The following is a 23,580-nucleotide window of genomic DNA, read 5'->3' as shown; positions in this document are numbered from 1 at the left end:
AACTTATTTCCTCTGATCTGACCCTCAGCCATCCATCACACTGACGATGCCGGTAGTCATAGTGGGGATTAGAGAGTAGAGCAGAGAGTGCTTTATAACTGCAAGGTGAGCCCATCTGAGGAGATGGTATGGAAGGTCTATACCATCTCCGCAAAACTGGGGCTCTGGGTGCTAAGGTCCTTCAAAGTTAGGGATCCCAGCTTTGTAAGGGAGTGATCCACACATCTTTCCTTTTTCCTTCTTTTCTCCTTCCTTCCTCCCTTCCCTCCCTTCTTCCTTCCTCCCTTCTTTCCCTACTTCCTCCCCTTCTTCCCTCCCTTTCTCTCCATCCCTCTCTCCCCCTCCTTTTTTCCTCCTTCCTCCCTCTCTTCCTCTTCTCCCTTTCTTCTTTTTCTCCCTCCCTCCTTACTTTCTTCCCTTTCCTCTTCCTCCTCTTCTTCATTATCTCCTCCTTTTGTTTCTGTTCCTTTCTTTTAAGAGATCCCCTATCTGTGTCTAAAGGATCTTTTGGAGAAAGGGGGAAGGGTAATGGGGGGGCATCACAAATGAACCTGCATTGATTATGTCTTATGGCTTGGGTCTGGTGAGACTGTCATTTTCTCTGTTCAGTGGCGGTTCTTTGTTTTTTTAGACTGTGTCCATTTGTCACTGAGCACCTGTGCTGCACTCGGTTGTCATTTTATGAATCATTATTATCCTGGAGGCTGCCGAGGACTGAGAGATGGACCAGAGCAGCAACGGGTTAAGAAACAGAGGCTCTCTGCTCCCTGGGCTCCCCAGCTCCCCAGATGGGTTCAGAACCTATTACTTCACAGAGCTTCCCTAAATGTTAAGGGATTCATGAGGCAAGTTTTGTAAATTAACAATCAAGAGAAAAACATACAGTGAGAGGATTTGCTCCAAATTAATTTGAAGACAGAAATAAAGAACCAAAGAGTACATTTGATGGTTAAGGGGAGAGTAGGGATGGATATTTTTAAGATCTCACTAAGGATGCCATTGTAAATCATGAGTTATTGGGGCTGAGGATGTTGGTCAGTTCGGAGCGCTTGTCTTTTACTATGTTCAGGGTTAGGTTTGGGTGCATGAACACTTCTAGCATTTGGGGATGGAGATAGGAAGTCAGGGATCTTTTCAGCTACATAGTAAATTGTGGACAACCAGGGCTACTTTATCATGTCACAAACAAACAAACACTGTTGCCAGTGAGCACAGGATAGTAGGCAGATGATGATGGGGAGGAAGAGAGAAGATACCAACCAGTCACCAGCGTTGACTGTGCATTCTGACCTTTGAATCACTGCCTTACAAAGCAGAGGAAGTGTGTAGGCTGGAAACTTTGTTTTCAATACTAATTTTTTATTGCTCTCTCTTCTTGTCCACACAGGGAGAGAGGTGGGTTTGTATCTGAGCCATCATGATGGGACAGCTGGTCTAGAAAATTCCAAGAAGCACCCTAGCAATGTCATGAAAGTGGACAGTTTTATAGGCAAATACTTTTTTGCCTAGTTAGATCAAGGAACTCTTTTTGGCATCTGTGGGGTTAAAGGTCACACTAGAACCTGTAGGTTTTGGAATAGGGCAATATCTGTACTCAATTGTTTAGACTCACTTTTATTCCCCACCCCCACCCCCAGCAAACAGAGACCTGAAGCTTTTATTTATTTTTTATTTAAATTGCCTAGTGCCTTGGGAGGAGCCTGCTGGTGCTGCCCACAGACAACCCTAAGCCTGACCCAGACTTGGGGGTCTCTCTGTGTTTTTTCTTCCCTCTTTCTCTTTCTCTCTTTTTTTCTATTATTTTGGCAGACTTTTTGGAATGTCTGGGAGCTAAGGGCTTTGCTTCATGGAGCAGAATTCTGAAGCAAGAAAAAGAGAAAGTTATAGACTAAACCACAGAAAAGTAAACAGTCTGCAGTTAAAATAACTCCACTTTCATTGAAAACACCCCTCCATCACAATCGGACTTCTGTGTGCCTCGCTCAGTAAAACGGCATGTTAATAGCGCCCAATTAATAGATTATGTTGCGTAGCCTTAAAAGTTGAAGGAGTTTTAATTACTATTTTTCAACTTAAAAGAGTGCTTATTCGCCTCCCTCCCTGGGGCGGCGGGGGCGGGTGGGGGTGCGGGCGACGACGACTTAGCTTTCTTTCTGGCTGTTTGCTGAAATTCTTGGCTGTTAAAGTGAGTCGAGGGAGGGAGATGGGTAGTTTTCAGTCTGTCGGAATGGGGACAACATGCAGGAGGGCGCTGGGGGATGAGTTTCTAGAGACCTCACAGAAACGGTGGTCTTGAAGGTCCCGACGCCCACGGGACAGGAAGACTGAGAAGGAGCAACAGGTAAGTGGGACTCTGGAATTTTGATGTCAGACCTAGACGTCTGAGGGGCTGTGTCCTTGAGCCCTAGAACGAAGGAGCAGAGCCCAGTCTGAGCTGTCACCAAGCTTGTCTGTACCTTCCGGCATCCTGGCATCCAGCTCCTCCCAAGCAGGTCCCTGATCTCAGCATCTGGTAGTTCCTGGATTCTTATTAAAGGTGACCCCCTCATTGCCCACGTCTCTTCTTTCCCTGGGTGAAACGTGGACAGAGTTTTCCGTTAGCATCCAAGGCAGCGCAAGGGTTGTTTTAAACTTCTGCAGTCGCGCACACTTGAACTTTTATGTTGTAAAAATACAATACTACTTCTTAAAAGCAGTCAGGACTTTGGAGAAGCCGCACCTCCGTGGCGCCACTTCCCACCAGAGTCCCGCCAGGTCCCCTTTGCATTCCCCCTGTTCTCTTTGCACAGCTTAGCTCCTGGAATTGCATTGCGTCTGGGTTCTTCTCTGCTGGGCAGGCTCTGTGCGGCAGAGGTTGCCTCCTCTGTTCCGCTGGTCCCTCTAAGCTCTTGTCTCTTCCTCCCTGCAGCCTCCCCTTCCTCCTCTTCCTCTTCCCCATACTCAGTCCGGCCTGCTGACCCGGCAAAGGGCGCACCTTCCAAATCTGCCCCTGGACACGAGCCCCCTGGTGTTTAGGGACACGAGTACACGCAGTCCCGTCACATAGAGGATCTCCATTCACACTTGCACGCCCACGCGCATTTGCACCTGGTCCCCGCATCCCGCGCATCCGCCCCGCCCCCAGCACACTCCAGGCTCTCCCGGGCGGCCTGGGGCCAGCCCTGCTCAGTGATTGGCGGGAACCAGAGCTTCCCCAAGGCCCGCGCCACACCAGGAGCTGAGCCACTCAGCACCCTGAGAGTCAGTGCTGCCCGGCCCGGCCCGGCATGTGCGTGGGCACACGCGGGCGCGGACACGCGCGGGCACCCACGAGCTGGACAGACCCTCCCCGACGGCAGCACCGGGCTCTGGGTAAGTCCTCCAGGTCCCGTGGATCCTTCGGGATAACAGTGGCCAAGAGTCTGTGGGCTTGTCAGTTCCATCAACAGTGTTGGGACAGAGACATGCGCATGTGGGAGGCAGCCTGTGGGTCACAGCTGGTGGGTGACATCTGAGTGAGGGCGCAGGAGGATGACATCCTTCGAACCAGGTTACAGATCTGTAGCCTGGGTTCCTCTTCACCTCCTCTCCGCTGCCTGCGCTCCCAGATCGCCATCTGCCTTTGGAAAGTTGGGGATGTTTACAAATGCGGTTGTAGTTTCTTTTCTTCTGAAATCCCACTTACCGCTGTTACACCGTAAACAGATGTCTGTGACAGGCGCTGCACCGGCGTTGTTTTTAGCATGAGGCTAGCATGTTTTTATTAGCAGTTTAACAGCAGTCTAAACTGCCCAGAGTATGCCAGTTTTTAACGCAGATGTGGATTTCACAAATCCTTTGTGGATGTAAAGATAATTTCGTTTATTCTCATTACCAGACTCTCAAAGATGCCAAAGACTCTCATTGTGCACGTGTGTATAATTTTGAAGTTGGGGGGGGACTTCCCACCCTGGGCCAGGCGACACACTCACACACTCGGGTGTAGAGAAGAGAGTAGAGTTGGAGCCCCTGGACCTAAAGCTGTCACATTCCTAGGAGTAACCCTTGATCTGCTGGTATCCGGCTTAGGAGCCCTGCTCTACTAGCCAAGGACCGTCAGCATGCAGGAGTTAAATAAAATCCCAACCAGACATTTGAATGAATCGGTGTCAAAGAGTGAGCTACTTACATCGAAACGATAATTTTGTGGGACACAGGATGTGCTGTACCAATTCATGGCTAAGATAATAAAGTTTTTAAATTCTCAAGAAAACCTATGTGAGTTGAAGACACATAGCAAAGGCTCTTTGTGGTTTTGGAAACTCTAGTCCAGGATTTGTGTCCCGGACTCTTGAGATGTGTCGCCAAACTAGAAAGTGAGAATTCTAAGTTTGAAAATATTTGTTGGCGAATATAAAAATTCCAGCACCACTTAAAATCGCCAGTTTTGTAAGTTCACAATTAATGCCATTTTGCTTTAAAAATTCTACGTAGAACCGTAGCCCATTTCACCTTTATCCTTTTCACAAGCCCTGGTGATGGAATCCAACCAGTTCAGTTAAGAGTTTTAAAATCATTTTTTTTCCTGTTAGATGACTGGCAACACCGAGCTGCATGCACACCTGGTGTGTAAGCATCCTTCCTTCTCTTCTGCACATTTTGTGTGATAGTAAAAAAAAAAAAATCAGATATTTTGAATGTGGTGAAGATCCCAGTGGCGTAACAGATTTATAACTAAGAAGTACGTCATACCTGAGATATGTCCAAAATGAGTTTTAGCTTACCTCCTGGTCTCCAGTCTTGTGTGGAGTGCATTTATTAAAACACGCCTGATATCAGAACTGAACTTTCCTAGAAGTAATGTTAGCTCTGTTTTTTTTTTGTTCGTTATCTTAACAAAAAAAAAATCAAAGAAATCAAATCAAAGGGAGCATTTATTTCAAGATACACAGGAGCTAATGTTTCCAAAACCCTTTCCTATTCCCCTGTGACAAACATTCCCAGGTTTGCACTGGTCATCAGAACCAGGGTTGTGGGGAAACTGTCAGGTTGAATCAGTGTCTTGCTGCCAGTTCTGTCACAGGTCTCCATTCAGGATGTTTAAATAGAAAGGTGACTGAAGTACTCTGTGGCCCTGGCAAGTGCATTTTGAGGTCTGGTGATAAGTTGAGTAGGTGGTACACAGGAGTGCCCAGCTTCCCATTTAGTATTTCTCCTCAGTATTTCCAACACCCTTCTTCATGGGCAGTTGTTAGCTGTCAGTGCACATCATGCTATGGGACCTCTCTCGTGGGTCACATCAAGGCACAGTGGAGGTAACCAGAGAATCCTGTTAACTTGCTCACTGTGAACAGGTTTTGCAAAGTATCCCAAGGTGGGCTTCCTCCCTTCCATGGTACAATTTATATTAGGCATTTTAGCATCAGAGAGAGAGGATTCGGTGTTCCACGTTTTGTGAATCTAGGGCCTTCGTGCGGGCGGGTGGGCAGGCGAGAACTAAAATTAGTTCCCTAAATTTAAGCGCAAGTAAAATGTAGATGACAGTGAGAAATTAAAGGGTGCGTCTAAAAACAGAGCTCTCCGTCTAAGTTCTGGATCTGAGCTAACTTTTGAGGTCTCCTGTTTTTTTGTAGAGGCTGGTCATAGGCAGGAAGGCTCCTGTGTCTGAGAAGCAATCATTTAGTGCCGGAAGGACTCGGTGTGCATCCAAGTGTGCGCAGGAAGATCAGGCTTGCTCAACAGGCTGCACACGAGAAGCTAACCTTCAAGAGTGTGAGGCAGGCTCCTTAGATGAGGTCACCGAAGACTTAAAACATTCTGATCTGGGAGAAATAGACACCAGATCAGACTTGGGGCAAACTATAAGCATGCTTGCTCGAAGGGTTTTAAAAATGTAGCTCTGTAGCTGTTCAATGTAAAACGTAACCCTTGCTTTTGAACTGGTTAACCGGAAAGGGGATTTCTATATGTGTTCTCATCTCAAGTGTGGCTCTGTAGGGCTAATATTTTTTCTATTAATTCTTCCTGCAAAACGAGAGAGAGAGAGAGAGAGAGAGAGAGAGAGAGAGAGAGAGAGAGGGAGAGAGAGAACCATTCCATTGCATTTGAAACAGTATGATCTAGGAAGACTTCTGAGAAATGAACCCCTCATTTTCACACTTCTGAAGGGTTCGGCAGTTTCCCAAGTCTTTACGGAAAGGGAAGAGGTTTTGTGTGGAGGAGACAGAGAAGTCTCGTTCAGTGACATCGTTGTCACCCTGTTTTCAATAAGCTGTTCTTGTCTATTTTCCTGACCCCCGAATGCTAATATAGAATCTTGAGGCTCAGGATTGGAATTACAGTTGCTAAGTGACAGGTGGAGGCCAGGCAGAGCACCTACTCTTCTGAGCACCAGAAGGGAGGTCTGCATGGTTACCTTGAGGGAGGGTTCCCTAGTGTGTGGTTGAAGCTTCATCGAGGGTGAAATTGGCTGGTTTTGAATATCATTTCCTGGGAACCCTGATAGATATTGTGGACACTCTGTGCCTGTTTCAGGCGCTCTGTGCTCGACAGGACAAAAAGAGAAATCCAAGCTCTTAATAGGCCTGGAACTTCATGCTGCCTCCCTACGGTCCCTGATAGGAATGGTGATGGGAAGTTTTCTTCCTTCCAGGCCCCAAGACTCAGGCAGCCCTTGGTGGCTTAGTGGGTGAGACAGGATAGCCTGTTTTGTCCCTCACAGTTTGGCCACTAAAACTTCAGAATTTATAGTCACTTTCTGGACCTGAGGACCATTGGTTCTTTCCTGCTAGGTCTCTGGCCAAAGAAGGGGGCGGGATTGTAGGGGAAATGCTGTTTCTCTGGCTCTTTCTTCCTCCCAGGGGTGTCTGTAAGGCAGTGGTCCTTCTTGGGACAGCGTTTGCTGGGGTTGAGGCGAAGAGCAGAGGAGGGAGAACCCTGGCTGTCTGGGATCTTGGGATTAGAGACCGTATTGAATAGAAACCTCTCCAGACAGGCAGGTTCTTTTTTTTTTTTTTTTTCCCCGGAGCTGGGGACCGAACCCAGGGCCTTGCGCTTGCTAGGCAAGCGCTCTACCACTGAGCTAAATTCCCAACCCCTAAGACAGGCAGGTTCTACAGGACTGCCTGAGGTTTGTCCATTTGCTGCCTCTCGGGGGCAGACATGCGTGTGACTGGGAAAGGGAACCACGTTCTAATTCGCTAACTGAAGGATTGGGCTTTTGTCAGCAATGCTATTAGACCCCAGAAAGCTAAAGTGACAGGACATAGCTGTGGCAGGGCCTTTAGAGACCTGAGGGTGGGGGGTGGGGAAGAAACCGCTGAGCAGAATTCTGCTAAATTAAGTCATTTTCCTTAGTTTTTTGGAATCATATCACTCATCCACAAAACTGGTTGTGTCAATGCCGTGTGTCCCCAGCACTGCTGGGATGATAGCAAGGCAGGTGGTCATAACCTTGTGCTGATTGTGAGTTTACTGGCACCAGGCTGCTGTCTGTAGCTATGAGACTGGAGGTGGGAGGTGGGAGTTCCTATGAAGCAGGGATTTTGGGAACCAAGGATCCCTGGGCACACCTGCCTGTGTGTGTAACTGACGCACAGAACTCTGCTCAAAGCTCTTAGCACATGGGGACGAAAGGTCCAGAAGAAGGGACAGAAAAAGTATGTAAGGGTGGGGATGGTCACCACACTGGGGGGCATTCGAAGAGGCAGAGATGTGACTGCCTAGATTAAAACAGCATCAAAAATGAACAAAGCATGCACAGGAGGAAAACTTCTGAATCGCAAACCACTCTCAGGGTCTGAACTGACAACTTCTGAGTTAAGCTTTTCAGAAAGCAAAGATTTCTTTTAGCGGGAAGCGAGCAAGCTAAAAACATTTTGTAAGGAATCAGCTCCCCCACCCCACCCCCACCCCACCCCGGAGGATGCCCTGAAAGCTGCCCCTGCTTTCCTTAGCACCATATCAACCTCACTGAGCCCTTCCTTCCCGTGGATGGACAGATCCGGGACTTTAATCATGAGGGGTTTAAACCCCTCCCGTGCAAGCCTTGCTTTTTTTGCACCACACAGCAGCGAGATGACTGAATAAGCAAAAGTGGAGGGGGTGGGGGGAAACTGCCTCTTCCTTATCGAGACGTACTTCCCAGTCTCCATGACCCTGGCAGTGAGGTGTACCTTACCGCAGAGTTTTAAATAGGAATACAGACAATTAAGATCGAATCCAAGACGTATTCCAGGCTTCGCAGAGAACGTGTGCTAGATTAGCATGTGGGCAGTGTTTACTCCAAACCCTGAGACCCGCCCGAAGCCCCTGCCTACAAGACTGAGAGATATTTATGGCTTTCAGTTTTCTGCATCAACATAAAGGCGGGCTATAGCTGTAGCAGCAACAGTTCTGAAGTTGCAATGTCCTGTGGTGAAATTGAGTTTATTTATTTTATTTGTGCAGTTTGCTAATACTTGTAAATACAGGGGTGGGGGTGGGGGTGGGGGTGGGGTGGGGGCGGAATGCCCCAAACAGTGTTTTCCTTTTAGTGTCCTGTAACTAAACCGAACATCTAGAGGTAAAGCAGCAGAACCCTTCTCAGGTCCCTATGACCCAGCAAGGCTGTACTTGTGTTGTGTGCACATTAAATGTGCCCGTGTGACTTGTGTTTGGCATCACTTTTTTTAAAAAAAACAAAACAAAAATTAAGCATTGAATCATGTTAAATTTTATTTCATTAATTTTAGGTGACTTGGAAACACAACTTTATTGACCTCCTATTAAATTCAGGCACTGCCCTAAAAATCAGATGGCATGTATGAACCAGGCAAAGCTTGTATAAAACACCGCACTTATCGAGGGATTTAGACAAACCGTTGAATATTTACTGGGAAATGCCGGAACGTTCCAGCAGGCAGCCCATCTGTCCACCTGTCTGTCTGACTCCAGAGAGCTGTAGTGTGCCCTTCACTTTCTCTTCTAACTAGTTATGTGGATGTCATGTGACCAAGACTATTTGGCTTCATGTAGTTTTTGCTGAGGAGAGGGTATCCATGCCAGGACACTCTAAGGCAAGGTCTTTGGGACGACAACCTCCAGGTGGAAGTTAACACAGGCTCCGTGTGCACCAGAGGATGCAGGGAACATAGAGGGGACAGAGACCGAGTTGTGTTTAAGACTCTTGCCTGTGGGTGTGATGTGACTCGCTGATTTAGTTTCTGCTTTGACACCCCCTTCCCACAAGCGACGGACTTTCACCTGGGATCACAGCAACGAGCCCATTCCTTCTCCATGTTGCTTTCGGTCAGGGTGGTTTATCACAGACGTGACACCACAACAGGGTGAGCTTGTAATATCCAGAGGTGGATCAGGGGGTTGAGGATTTAGCTCAGTGGTAGAGCGCTTGCCTAGCAACCGAAAGGCCCTGGGTTTGGTCCCCAGCTCCGGGAAAAAAAAAGATATAGCAGAGGTGGATCAGGCTTATGTCACAGAATCTGCAGAGGGGATGCAAGTGTGCATACACCATGAAATAAAGTGAGCACACACGGATGGGCGCCAGCCTCAGCGTCACCTCCTGTGTGACAAGGGCCGGTGGGTTTTACGGATCGTGTGGCAGAGACAGCCCCTTGCAAAGCTCTGGGTGGGTTCCTGTTGCCAAGTCAGCTCCTCATTGTAAGTCTTTTCTTCTTAGTGCATTTAGGTTTGGCCTCAGTATCCAGAGTAGCTGCCGAGCCTTTGGGTAGATTTCATCTCAAGAGGCTTGTATATAACCCCACTCAGCCAGTATCTGAGACCCCTGTGAGCATGATATTCTTAATCTGCCTTTGTGTATTCCCTCATCTTTCCTCTTTGGAGTCAGCCATACCGATTCGTATTTACTGTATTTTTGAGAATCTTGATAAATTGTACATGTCCTTGTAGACCACTTTCTTTGGGACAACAGCCCATGTCCTAAGACTTGAACACTCTGGACCTTGTCGTGGGAGGACCACAAAGCTTTCTTCAAAGCTAAGGCAGGGAGTAGATGGTGACGGTGTTGGGTGTGGACAGCAGTCTTCAGAGGGGTGGGAGAGGCAGGCTCCATGAGTGTTTGGCTTGTGGGCAGAGGGGAGCCATGGAGCGGGATCACATGCAATGCAGGAAATGCACAAGCCCCTCCTGAGGTTTGGAGAGACCAGCCGGATACCAACCTCGGTGACCCAAGAATGAATTGAAAGAACAAAATCTGTGGCAGAGAAAAGGAAGGCAGGCAGCTGTGGAAGACAGCAGGTGACACCTCACCCGAGCACACAGGTCCTCCTTGCCGTGGCTGTGCTGTCCCCACTTTTCAGAACAGGTGCCTCAGGGACTCTTGCAGTTCCGAGGTAGCAATGGCTGCCCACAAGGACCATTTCTAGTGCCCTACTTGTCAGGGGAGGCAGAGTTTAAAGTGTAGGAGCCGAGCGAGGAAAATGGAATGAGAAACTTTAATCTAATACTCACAGACAACATGTCCCAAATGCTATCATTTCTGACGTGATTCAAGTAACCACACAGGTGAGCTATTTTGGATTGCTCTTTCCCCCTATATCAGGTGCAGTATGTGGATCCTACCCACAGTCTAGTCCCACCCAGACGTACTACAGTAGCCACATGGCTTTGGCCGCCATTTTGGCCATTGCATCTCTAGAATGTACAGCTTAGGGTTCACGTTGACTGTGAGCCGCGTTAAAGCTCAGCAAATCACTTTATAACAAAGGCTGATTTTTTTTTCCAACACTGAATCCTCACTGACAAAGCACATGCAATCCTCATGCAAAGCACAGGTTTGGGAACAAGTCTGAAGACAAGAGAAAATGAAACAGGAACGCGTTCAGCACTTTCTGTGGTCTCCCAGCTGGGAAGAAAACATGCCGATAATTTTCTATTGAATCAGTTCCCGCCACCATCTATTATTATTGCTATTAATTATTCTGTGGTACCGGGGATTGAACCCAGGCTGCATATATACTAATTCCATGTCTTTGAGGGGCCAAACAAAATACTTGCTTCCAGACTGAAACTTTATATCCTCGGTAACAAATGGCGTTGCCTCCGTGGACTCATGCCCTGACAGCTTCATGCACATGAAATATTAGCGGGCATCCGCTATTTAAATATAATTCCAGCATCGTGACACAGCTCCCACTCTGTGGGTCTCCCGAGGGCTATGCCATTTATCACTTGAAGATGTTGTTGTAAAGGGCTGGTACCCCGGTGGATGAAGGACTATCAGTGGGCCAGACTGCTGCAGTATTCACTTTCCAGACGGTGTGATCTTATGGCTTGGTGATAGCAACTACAAGGGAAATCGAATCTCCCTAAAACCACAGGGCACAGCTGGATCTTACAGAGCTGATTTAGGCTACCCGCTATTCCTTGGGATTACCCATGTCCCTTCTGTGACACGTCAGTGATTAGCTTACCTGTCAAACTATGCTTGCTTTAGGGCCAAAGCCTCCTGGGATCTTTATGCAAAGGCGAGTCTTCAGGAGCAGGTTTGTGCTCGCCCATGCTTCCCTGAGTAAGAAGCTTGCCTTCTTCAGCTCTGGAGCCAGCGGTGGGGTCAAGTCTTAGCTCATGGCTCCCTGAGGGTGGGTGTTCCTGTCGTTGGCAGTGCATATTAAGGGGATTTCATTCTCTTGCTTTGGTTTACTATTCCCTGCAGGCATTCATGCCATAAAAGAACCATTAAAAAATCTGTTAAGCAAAATATGCAAGGCTTCTCTCAACCCTAATCGCTGTATCAAATTTTATACCTCATTCAGGCAGTTGCTGGTGGTCAGACACTAATGGAGAAGAATATCTCTTGGATTTTTAAACAAAAGAAACCGACAAAAATTCCACCACCCTCTTTCTGGCTGGGATGCTTCATTGCCAATGAGGCAGCGGCAGAAAGGAGAGTAAGACAGAGTTGACTGATACATAGTTGACTTCTGTGTCTTTACCTGATACATAGTTGACTTCTGTGCCTTCTGGTGTGGATACTACGGGGAGTCTCGTAGCCCAGTCCCACCTCTTGGGTGTATATATGTATCTATGTGTTTATGAGCTAGTATGATTTATATTAGACTAACCCCAAAGTTGCCATGTAGCCAAGGCTAGCCTTGAGCCCCCTATCCTCCTGTCTCCACCTTCCACCTCCCAAATGCTGGGTTTACTGGGTGCCACACTCCACTTATGGGGTGCTGGGAGCTGGAATGCAGGATTCCACGAATGCTTAGCTATGGCATTGACACCCCGAGCCCAATTCTGTGCCTCATCGTGTGATGATGACTACCAGATAGAAACCTTTTAGAGGTCGATGTTTTTCATTCCCGGTCATGCTGGAGGTAGGCAGATGGATGTGTGCACAACGTCCATTTAGCTCAATTTCCCATCAGAGGACGGATTAGCTTAAAACCCAAACTGTATTGAGACAGGCATAGCACACCAGGACTTCTTAAATAGAATCTCACTGGGGTGACATTCAGCGCACACGTGTGAATACAGAAACATGTGAGCTCAGTGATTTCAACACAGGGTAAATATGATAACACGCTGAGGCAGCCATGTTCACTTCACTCATTCTGGAAAAAGCTTCTCATCCAGCAACCAGGACCCCATGTGTCCTTCCAGGGAGGGGTTTGTATGCACTGCCTCTGTGTGTGGGTGTGGGTGGAGGGATGGGGGCTAACAGTTTTCCACATCATTGAGGAAGATCCTGGAACAAACTGCTCCATGCAGGATTAACAGTTCGTGGGTGCTGTTCCCCACGGAAGGGCAGCAAAGCTGACAGATTACATTTATGGGTGTGAAAAGCTGAAGATGGGTTCTTGGGGTCTGTTCTATTTGGTTAAAGTTGTGGTAACTGCAGCAGTGGGGCTGGATTTTTCCCTTCAGGCTGAGCCTTGTATACATTACAGGGGTGCGTGGGTGAGCTCAGTGACCTCACAACTGACGCCCAGTCAACTCACCTCGTAAAGTCGGATCATGGCTAAACCTTTCCTGTTCTCTCACGGTGCACACAGATCTCCGCCTCTACCACAGCATCAGGCTTCTTCCCACTGCTCCTTGCTCCACAAGGTGGGACCCGCCGACCTCGGCAGTAACTGTCAGCACAGTTTTACCTGAGTCCACGCACACATGAACAGAAACAAGCCCTCAGGTCTAATGAAATCAGGCTGCAGATCTGCTGTGCCTTCAGAATGGCCTGCCTCTGCTTTCTGTACCGTGTCTGGTTCTCATGGAAATTTGTGTCTGGGAATGAGGGGTTGCTGGAGCAGATTTTCTGGAGCAGGTGCTGTGTCCTTAGCCCATTCCCATTGGGTGTCAGGACCCTTTGAGGGGTTAAGGGGGCCAAGGCATCAGAACTAGCACTGCCAATCTATCCTTTAAGATTACAGAGATTCTCAAGGACTTCCTGCTTTAGGACAGTTATTCACAAGTATGCCCTAGTCTGGGGTTTCCGGCACAGAAAACATATTCCACTTAATATCATCCTTCCGCAAATGACACATGGACCTCTCTGTGGTATTATGTCTAGATTCCATTGCACTCCCATAAATAACCTCAGGACTGCACTCGAAATGATGGCCCCATTTTGTTCTCTGCAGAGGGCTTGGGGCCGGACAGGTCACTCTCCAAGAGGTTATAGATAAAGACAATTAAAGAAGAGATAACAAGAGTCGAGTTGGATTTTCCTGGCGAAGGGACGTTTGCTCCCAGTCTCTGTACTGTCTAATAAAAGTAAGGATCCTGGGTCATGGATGTGAAGTGGGTTCTGAGGTTCTTAGCAAGGATACCTTACCTCATTCACTTGAGAAGAGTAGAAATCCATCTTCTAGGTTTTTCACCACTCCCCATGCCTCCCCTACATCTTCTCCCAGCTTCTCTCCCACCCTCCCCCAAGCCCAGCTTCTCTTTCCTTCTCCACTTGGTTTTATCTCTGGTGCTCGACGCCTCTCTTCAGGCAGTTACAGAGCAGAGACGGTTGCCTTTGCATTTCCGAAAGGCTCCATTAGACACAAAATCAGGGTCTAGGGAGATGCCTCAGTTAGTAAAGAGCCTGCCGAGCAAGCAGGACCATCCCGAGTTTGGATTCTCAGGACCCGTGTAAAAACCCAGGGCCAGCGGCTGTGTCTGTAATTCTAGTGCGTGGATGGCAGAGATGGACGATCTCTGGGGCTTGTTAGCCCCTTAGTCCTGTGCAGTTGGTGGGCTCCATGGATATGCACATGCACATGCTTAGCCACACACATGCACACATGCACACCCTCAGGCACACACAAATGAACAGACGCACACACAACGTGCACAGTCAATAGCCACGGGGTTCTCAGGGTGAAGGGTGATAGGGTATTTTTCAAAGCGCAAGATCAGATGGCCCACGTGGTGAAAGACTGGGTCCCTAAGACAGGCTAGCTCTTCTCATGTTACTTAGCCTCGTGTGGGCTGCCTTTATTTCCTGCCCTTCGCAGTGGCTCCCTAGCTCACTCTGGACGTCCACACACGGGTCGTGTGGTTCGGATGCCTTTCTGCAGCTGGATCACATTGACTGATATTTGCCCTCTGGTAAAAATGGAAATAGGCTAGAAAACAAACAACAATGGGGAGGCATGCCGAGCCAGCTTCAACCAAAAACCGATCTGAGGAGAAAAACACTTGGGCCAGCGTCAAGGGAAACAGAGCCACGCCAGCACAAATTCCTATGAAAATGGCTGCAGAGTAGTATTTTCATGAAAAGGCAGCTGACTCAGATGGAGGGCAAGCTCTGTGCAAGGAGAGGAGTGGAATAACCGCCCACACCCTGGAGCTGACAGGATCGCTTAAGTGCAGTTACTAGAAATGACCCAAGCACCGAAAATAGCGAAGCGCGGGAGGGAGAGCCAGGGTCTCATGAAGGGAGAGTGTGTTTGAGAAACCAGGGCAGAGGCAGTAAGAGTCGGACTTTGTGTTCAGGTTCTCCTTGTCACTGGCAGGGACAATCTTCTGCTCCTCTGAAGGCCAGCCCCGTAGGGAAGAGCCTCCCACCTGTTAGAAGATGCAATGATGAATGTTTCCATGGACACAGAGGCATGAGCATTTTACAAAAATGATTGTGTATAGCCCTGGCTATTGTGTTATATTTTCTGGTCATGTTAAAACTGTATACTCTGGAAACACCGAATCTGACACTTTTAATTCTATGAAGCCACAGTTCCACAGCTGACCTGCCCTGTCAGCTCACACTCAGAAAATGTGTGTTAAAACCATGGAGCAGAATTATCTTTGGGTACTGGGGAGATGGCTCAGTTGGTAAAGGTCTTTCTGTATAGGCACAAGGACCTGTTTCAGCTCTGCAGCACCCATGTAAAATGTCAGATGTACCAGTGTGCACCTGTAATCCTGTGCTGGAGAGATGGACCCTTGGGCTTGCTGGCCAGCCAGCTGCATCAGTAAGTTCAGATGAGTGAGGGACCCTATCTCAAAACCAGGATGGAGAGTAATTAATGAAGATACCTCTGACTTCTACATGCACACATACACTCACACATGTGCACACACATGCACATACATAAACATACAGACACAGACATATAGACAAGCACACACCTGCAACACATGTATACACGTATATACCCACACACTCGAACACGTGCATACACATATGCACACACACATGAACAGATGCATAGATACATGCATGCACATACATACTCACATGCACACACACATGCACATTCATATATGCCCACATGAACACACATACACAGACACACACATGCACACACTCACACACACATACTCACACACATGCATACACATACACACATGTTCGAGCATATGCACAAACATATGTGCATGTACGCATGAGCATGCATGAACACACACATACACACATGCATGTATGTTTTTTTTACTCTGTGTGTGTGTGTATGTGTGTGTGTGTGTGTATGTGTGTGTGTGTGTGTAGTTTGAAGACTGGTACCACCAGAAGACACACATTTACCTACTATTATAAATCAGAGTAGCAGGAAACACATGCTCTTGGCTGTGGCGTGTACCAGGGTTTGAAGGAGGCAGGGTCATGTTCTCTGCCTCCTGAAGTTGTATGTCTTCTCTTGCTGCAGATGAGGTTCACAAGGTGTATGTGGCTCCCTGGGCTGGTCCAGAAAGATGGTTTCACCTTTGCAGTCTGGGTTTTAGTCCCCAAACTAGCAATTAAACCATCCCATAAATCCTCCATTCAAGGTAGTAAAACCTAATTTTAGATTTCCTGTGTGCCCCAGTGCCCTGTCTGATTGCTACCAGTTGGCCAGAGGCCGGACATGAGAAGCAGACAGCTCTCAGTGCACCACGTGTCAAAGGCCTCTGCCTACATGCTTGGGGGTTGGTCTGCATCCCCGGCTGCTTGTAGCTGGGCTTTCATTGATTAAAAACTCTGCAGTTCACATGGTTCGTGTGTGTGTGTGTGTGTGTGTGTGTGTGTGTGTGTGTATGTATGTATGTATGTAATATGTCTGTATATAATGTATGTGTACATCTGTTTTTTTTGTGTGTGCATATGTGTGTGTGTGTGTGTGTGTGTGTGTGTGTGTGTGTGGTGCATGCACACATGTATGTGTGCCTACAGGTAGAGGTCCGTTGACGACCTTGGGTGTCATTTCTCAGGTGCCATCTATCGTTTCTGAGTTAGGGTTTCCCACTGATCTGAGCTTGCCAAGTGGACATGGCTGGCTGTGCAGAGAGATCCACCTGTCTCTGCTTCACCCATGATCCTTATGGATTTGTCTGTCTCTGCTTCCAGCACTGGGGTTATGCGTGCATACCCAATACTTGGCCTTTTTGAAATGTGGATCCTGGGTGTAAATTCAGGTTCTTGTGCTTTCGTGACAAAAACTTTATCAACAGCCTTCTCTGCAGCTCCTGCTTGGAAGGGGCTGTGGAGGAAGGGGTGGGGACAAAGATCGGGAAGAGTAGTGGCCGGTGCTCAGGGAACAGAAGGAGGCATGCGCTGAGGGAGATCTTGAAGGAGCTGAGGGAGGTCCAGAGTCACGCTCACAGCTTGGGAGAGGCTCAGAGCAAGAGAGGACCAGTCCCTTAGCTCAGCTGCATGGAGGCTCAACCCTTATGCTACACATGCACTGAGAATACTTTCTGGGGTCACACCGGGGAGTGGGACCCTACAATCCTTAGGACCTCACCCCGGGGAATCCTCTGATAGACTGTGATGGGCAGCTTGAATGGGGCTCAGCACTGCTCCGGGAACTTTTAAGTGGCACATCCTCTCTCTCTTCTCTTCCCCTCTCCCTCTCTTTCCTCCCTCCCTCCCTCCCTTCTTCTCTCCACCACCCTTCACCCCATCTCTCTGTGTGTACACGCACCAACTTGTGCAGTGCCCATAGAGGCCAGAAGAGGGCGACAGATTTGCTGGAAGTACAAGCAATTGTCATTGGTGCTAGGAAGTGAACTCTGGTCCTCTGAAAGCACTCTTAATCGCTGAGTCATCTGTCCAGCCCCTGGCACATTCTTTTGATGTAAGGAAGCAACGTATATGGACCAGGAATGGATCGTGACACTGGGAAACTTATGCATGGTTTTTACCCCTACGTCCTGGCATGCATTTCCCTACAGTCTTCAGGAAGGGAAAATGGCGTCTTTCTGGTTGATAATAAGTTGTCTGGTGTTGGAAACTCCTTGTTCACCAGAAAGATCTAGGTAGACTCATTTCTAAATCTAGGGAAGGAAGAGGGAAGGATGGAGGTCAGGCTGACCGCCAACGCTCAGGGAGTTAGTCATGGCTACAGAGTGGAGCTCTGGTGAGAACCCCAAACTTCCTTTACAGAAGCAGAACTTCATGGTTCCAAGAGGGTGGCCCAGACTTTCTCCCCCTCACCTGGGGCAGCTCTCCTCTTGCATCTCCTGTGCTCTTGACAGCAAGCCAGTGATTGGGAGAGTGAAGGACAAAAGCCCAGCTACAGTTCTGACCCCTTCTGCCCCAGGACGGAGAGCGCATGTGTCTTGCATCCTGACAGGGCTCGCTCCAGTCTCCCGGAGTCATCAGGTTTCCAGCAGAAATCTACGCATGAGTAGCAAGTCTATTGGACTGGTACCCCATCTCCTCTTCCCTTCTTCAGACCGACCCGCTGGCCTGTGGTACGCCTCCGTTCAGCTGGGCTGGACTTCTGGGAATTGTAAGTTGTGGTGGCCGACTTCATCTCCCTTAAAGCCACAAACACAGAGGCTGAATTCCTGACTTGCTTGGAGCGGACAGGACAGCTCTCTTCACTTCCCTCTGACAGCTTTGAAGGATTGTTTAGGAGGGCATGGAGTGGCCAGGGCTGCAGGACTGCGCCCCCAGTGGCTGGAGGCAGTAATGTCGTTTGACTGTTGTTCTTTGCTTGAGACTTGGCAGGGTTTCGTGCCCTGTGAACTATGGCGAGTCTAAGTGTGTCTGTGCTGTGCAGGTGTTGGCTGACGGGGTGGCTGGCGACCCGGAATCTACACAAACAGAGCCGAAAATGTTTAAAACTTAAAAACCCCTCTCTCTGAACCTTAAGAGGTAGGGCTAGCAATTCCTTTGTCTATTGTGGAAATAAAGAACTTGTCGATGAGTCAAAACATTAAAGTTACATCTTCTGACCCTCAGGACATAATTACTCGTGACAAGAAGTACATTTAATTTCACAACAGTGGCCCCATGTATAAGAATATATGCATATGCTTACCCCAAAGGAGATGTTTTAATACAGTCTTATAACCCCTTTGTCCTAACTAACAGCACGTTGTTAAGTAACTATGCCATTAATATGCGTTTGTTTAAAGTTGCTTTCATGCTGCATATATTTTGAAACTGTCTAACACCATCCTGTGTAGCCTTACAGCATAGATTCCTCCGTCTGATCCACATCACCTGAGTCCGGGCTCTTCCCAGTTTTCTGTTAGCCAGCCACCAGAGTTCTTAGTCTTGGGTGCAGAATGCCAGTGATCAGGCTAACTAGGTCATTCTAACTTGGAAATGGATCTAAAAATCAGCAGGCTCATAGGTTTCCAGGGTTGAAAAAGGCTGTAACACACACTGCGCTGTACTTACTGTACCAGACCTGGGATAAATAAGTGCCTGGAGGTGAAGCTGTGGAATCGAAGATGACTTGAGGAAGACTGTGCTTTGGCATTCAAAAGCTTCTTATTAAAACGACATTTATTTATTGCGTGCATCTGCACATGTGTGCGTTGCGGGGGGCACGTGCACATAGACATGGGGGTCAGAGTCATGGGGCCCAGAAGTTTTGTTTTATAACAAAAGCCAATTTGTGCTTTTAAACCCCAGGTTTCTAAAAAGTAAAGGTTGCGGGCCAGTGAGATGGATCGATGGCTTCGTTGGTAAAAGCCCTTGTCACTGAGTCCAAGAACATGCATTCCATCCCTAGGACCCTTGTAGTGGAAGGAGAGAGCTAATTCCTTTAAGTCGTCCTCTGACCTCCACATGCTATGGCATGTGCATACACATGTGCACACACACACACACACACAGAGAAAATAATAAATAATAAATAATAAATAATAAATAAAGTCAAGGTTGAGAAACAAGCATAAGCCTCAGGGAGTGAGTGCTTTGGCGTACTTGGCCTCAGGTTGATTTTGTTGTATTTGACTGAATGTCTAAGCTGACACAGGAGTGCAGTGGACTCTTCTCCCCACGAAGGCTTTAGTGAAGCTTTCAGGGCAGTGCGTGTGGAGGAGGCCACAGCCCTGGCTATGGGCATTTTACTCTGAAATGACAACTAAGACAAGGTACAAAACCATCCAGGGGCTCCGAAGCCACAGAGTATTTCCCACAGTTCTGAGACTTGTCAGGTCTACTAAGTGTTCTCCTCTTCCCTCTGTGTTCACACGTGCAGAAGTGGCAAAGCAGCTCTCTGTGGCCTCTTTGTGAGAATGCTAATCCCATTCAGAAGGGCTCTCCCCTGTGATCTCATCACCGTTGTCTGTTCTACACTACTGCCTTTAAGTGAGGGTATCGTCATCTAAGGCATGGGACACGTGTCCCATCACAGTGACACAGGACGGTCCTTCAGGATCCAGGGGAAATGGCTGCAGATCTACATATTTCATCACGATTCTTGTAAAGTTCCCGTACGACTTTGATCCTGCTCTTAGTTGTAAAGCTCAAACACTTCCTGGGCGTTTCCCTACCATCCACCTGCCCAGAGAGGCAAGTTTTGCAGAGCCTCAAAACTCTGGCTGCTGCTCCTGAAGTTTGCCTGTGCCCTTAAATGGTAGAGGAGAATCTAGATCATGTCTTTTCTTACCCATGACCTGTTTCTCTCTCTTTGCAGTTTAATTAATATGCAGATGGAGAAAATGTTACTCAGCCAAGCTGTGTAATATATTGTGAGCACAACATGTGTGCTCACACACACACACACACACACACACGAATACACAGACATGCACACACAGGTGCACTTATGGACAGACACACGTGAACATGTGAACACACACACTCTTAATCACTTTCTGTGATTTAGTGATGTGTGGATGATGTGTGGATGATGTGTGGATGATGTGTCCCCAAAGCCCATTGGTAGGATTAGCATCTCTCTTCAGAGACACATAATGAGTTCCCATCTCTCAGGATTCTCTCTCTTTCCCCTCTCCTCCTGATCCTCCTCTGTGTGTGTAACTGTATGTGTGTTCATGTGTGTAGGGCACAGTAGTGTGTGTGTTTAGGGCATAATAGTGTGTGTGTGTGTGTGCACGCATGTGTGTGTGCACGCATGTGTGTGCAGGGCACTGTAAGTAGCTTCTTGCTCTCAGGTGATCTGGCCATTTCCAGGAATGGCTCTTCTGGTCCTCACCCGCTGGTGTCTTTGAGATCTTTTCCCATAGCTCCTGGGATGGATGGAGGCTTCTCCAGGTCACCCTGTCTGCCACTCAGTCCAACACCCCATTCTGTGCAGCCAGTCCTTGTCAGAAACTTTTCTCTCACAGTGGAGAGTGACAGTTCGTGAACTCCAGCCCTGGCAACTGTGGCAGAGGCTAGGGGCGTCATCTGCTGCTGCTGTTTCCTTTCTCTGAATTTGATCTCAGGGTCGCAAAGCTTCACACTCACGTTACCCATCGAGGTCCTCCACGGTGACATACACAGTCACAGATGCCCACATGTGCACACTTCAGGAGCTGGGGGTGGCTCTGGAAAGCCAATGATCCTGAGGTGATTTTCCATGGACTTGACAACACAGAGAAGCAAGAGCACAAGAATAGCCGCGTTCTGGTGAGAAGAAGTCAGCTCTGGCCAGCTTGGGGTCTCAGGTCTGTCTCTTATCTGGCTACACTCTATTTCCTTTATTATAGCTTCAGTCTGATTTTGTTTGTAAAAGGCCAACATTTTCCTCTTTCCTTTTTAACGGTGTGTCTTATGTCCTAATAGATATTTTCAAACAAATGTTTGCTTGCTTGTAAGTAGGAGTTTACCAAATAGTAGCACCCTCTAGTCCTCAGAGCACAAGGTCCTGGAAACCCACAGTGTGTGTGTGTGTGTGTGTGTGTGTGTGTGTGTGTGTGTGTGTGTGTGTTGACATGCCTCAGGAATTGACAGCTCTCCCTCCCCACTTTGGTTGTTGCTGTTAGTTTCTTTGACACAGAGGTCTCACTATGTAGTCCTGGATGGCTCAGTACTTGATATGTAGATTAGGCTGGCCTCAAACTCAAGAGAGATCCACCTTGCCTTTGCCGCCTAAGTACTGAGATTAAAGGCCTAAGGCATCCCCTGGCCTCTTTTTCTGAGGTGGAGTCTCCTTAGGATTGCTGTAGGATTGAGGGGGGCAGTGAGCCTGAGGCCTGTCTGCTTCCGCCTTTCCAGCCTTGGGATCCTAAGCAGCTGGTGATGTTCTCAGCTTTATAAGGTTGTAATGTCTGTTCTAGCTAGGCCTTGAACTCCGATCTCTAAGCTTGCAAATCAAGCACTTTATTCATTGAGTTGTTCCCACTGCCTGAGTGTATAAACGCCCCCAATACTCTTTCCTTCTGATACCGTGTCTTAGGACCTGATGACTTTTGAATAAAGAGTAAGTGGGGGAACTTCCCGAATGGTGCCCTTTATACCTCAGAGCGGAGGCCCCAGGAAGCTAGGCTGCAGGCTCCTAGGATGGGAAGGAACTCTTTAGGAGACATCCTGCGGCAGGCTGAGGTGGGATGGGTGTCCAGAAGCCAAAGTGAATTCTTCCCCTGGTAATCCCCTCAGAACCAAGGGGAAGGCTGCTGGGGTTTCTGTTCCCAGCTTTCATCTGCCCCCCACTTGCAGGGCCTCCGTCCTTGCCCTGAGCAAATTCCTTCAGGGGAAGAAAACAGATGTTCACTCTTTCTTTTAAGAGCATAGGAACTCTTTGTTCAAGTATAATGAAGCAAAAAGCCTGGGGTGGGGGTGGGGATCATCCCCTTCCGCCCAAGGTGGGGAAAGCAACCTCCTTTCCCTTCTTTTCCACATCTGGACGTTGCGTTTCTTCCCAGTGGCAGCTACTGGCCCGTCTACTGCACTGATTTCTAATCTCGTGAGCTAGTGGTCAGCCAATCCAAATGGCAGAACCGGTGACTGCTGAAGCCAGGCTGAGCCCAACGCCTCGCTTCCTGAATCTCTTTATTACTTTGATCAAGCTGGGTTGTCTTAGGGTCTCTACTACTGTGAAGACACACCATGACCTTGGCGACTCTCATAAAGGCAAACATTTACTTGCGGCCGGCCAGTTCAGAGGTTCAGTCCATTATCATCATGGCGGGAAGCATGGCAGTGTGGAGGCAGGCATGGTGCTGGAGGAGCTGAAAGTTCCCCATCCTGATCCACAGTCAGGGGGAAGTGACAGTGACACATTGGCCAGGCTTGAGCTTCTGAGACCTCAAAGCCCACCCCTAGTGGCACACCTCTTCCAACAAAGCCACACCCACTCCAACAAGGCCACACCTCTTCCAACAAAGCCACACCCACTCCAACGAGGCCACACCTCTTCCAACAAAGCCACACCCACTCCAACAAGGCCACACCTCCTAACGGTGCCAGTCCCTAAGAACCTATGGGGGCCATTTTCTTTCAAACCACCCCATGGGTCAACCACACGTAGATATGTGTGGTTCCAGCTAGAGGGCACAACTGCTGCTATGACCCCAGTTCTCAAGATTCAGTTAACTCTTCCTGAGCACAGAAAAAGTGGTTGTGAAAGTACTTTCTGTTCTTACAGAGGACCTGGTTTGGTTCCTAGCACCCACACTGTGGCTCACAACCATCTATAACTCTAATTCCAAGTGATTCACTGCCCTCTTCTGACTCCATGGGCACCAGGTATGCATGCGGTGCACATACATGCAAACAGACAGGCAAAATACACGTACACATGCACATATAATAAACTAAATTTTTGTGCGAAAGATAGAGCTTAACTGTTAAAGGGTGAGGTTCATGAGTCAATACTACAGTGAAAACTTTGCTAGTAGTCCAGGGTTATTATAAATTATTATTATTATTATTATTATTATTATTATTGTTATTATATACCAGTATGTATAATACTGGTAGAGTTTTTTAATCCATCAAATATTTGCCATTTGCTAATTTTTGCATGCACCGAGGATGTTTTGTTTTAGTGTGATGTATTTCTCATAATT

At 48.0% G+C, this 23,580-nt stretch overlaps 1 protein-coding gene across 5 annotated transcripts in view; it reads left to right on the top strand.

The window, feature by feature from the left end:
* Positions 1-2,196: 2,196 nt before the first annotated feature.
* Positions 2,197-23,580, top strand: part of Erg (ETS transcription factor ERG) — a 222,324-nt gene continuing 200,940 nt past the window's right edge. For 2 of the 5 annotated variants that reach the window (XM_039087933.1, XM_039087931.1), the window contains exon 1: positions 2,198-2,341. The gene's annotated coding sequence lies outside the window, so the exon portion shown is untranslated. Of the gene's footprint in view, positions 2,342-3,229; positions 3,352-23,580 lie in introns of those variants that run through there. The other 3 variants (XM_063270253.1, XM_039087929.2, XM_039087928.1) reach the window with 2 other exon arrangements.

This window comes from Rattus norvegicus, chromosome 11 (assembly GCF_036323735.1).
Source record: "Rattus norvegicus strain BN/NHsdMcwi chromosome 11, GRCr8, whole genome shotgun sequence".
NCBI lineage: Eukaryota > Metazoa > Chordata > Mammalia > Rodentia > Muridae > Rattus > Rattus norvegicus.
The sequence above is the reverse complement of the archived record's forward strand: the minus strand, read 5'-3'. Positions and strand labels throughout refer to the sequence as shown.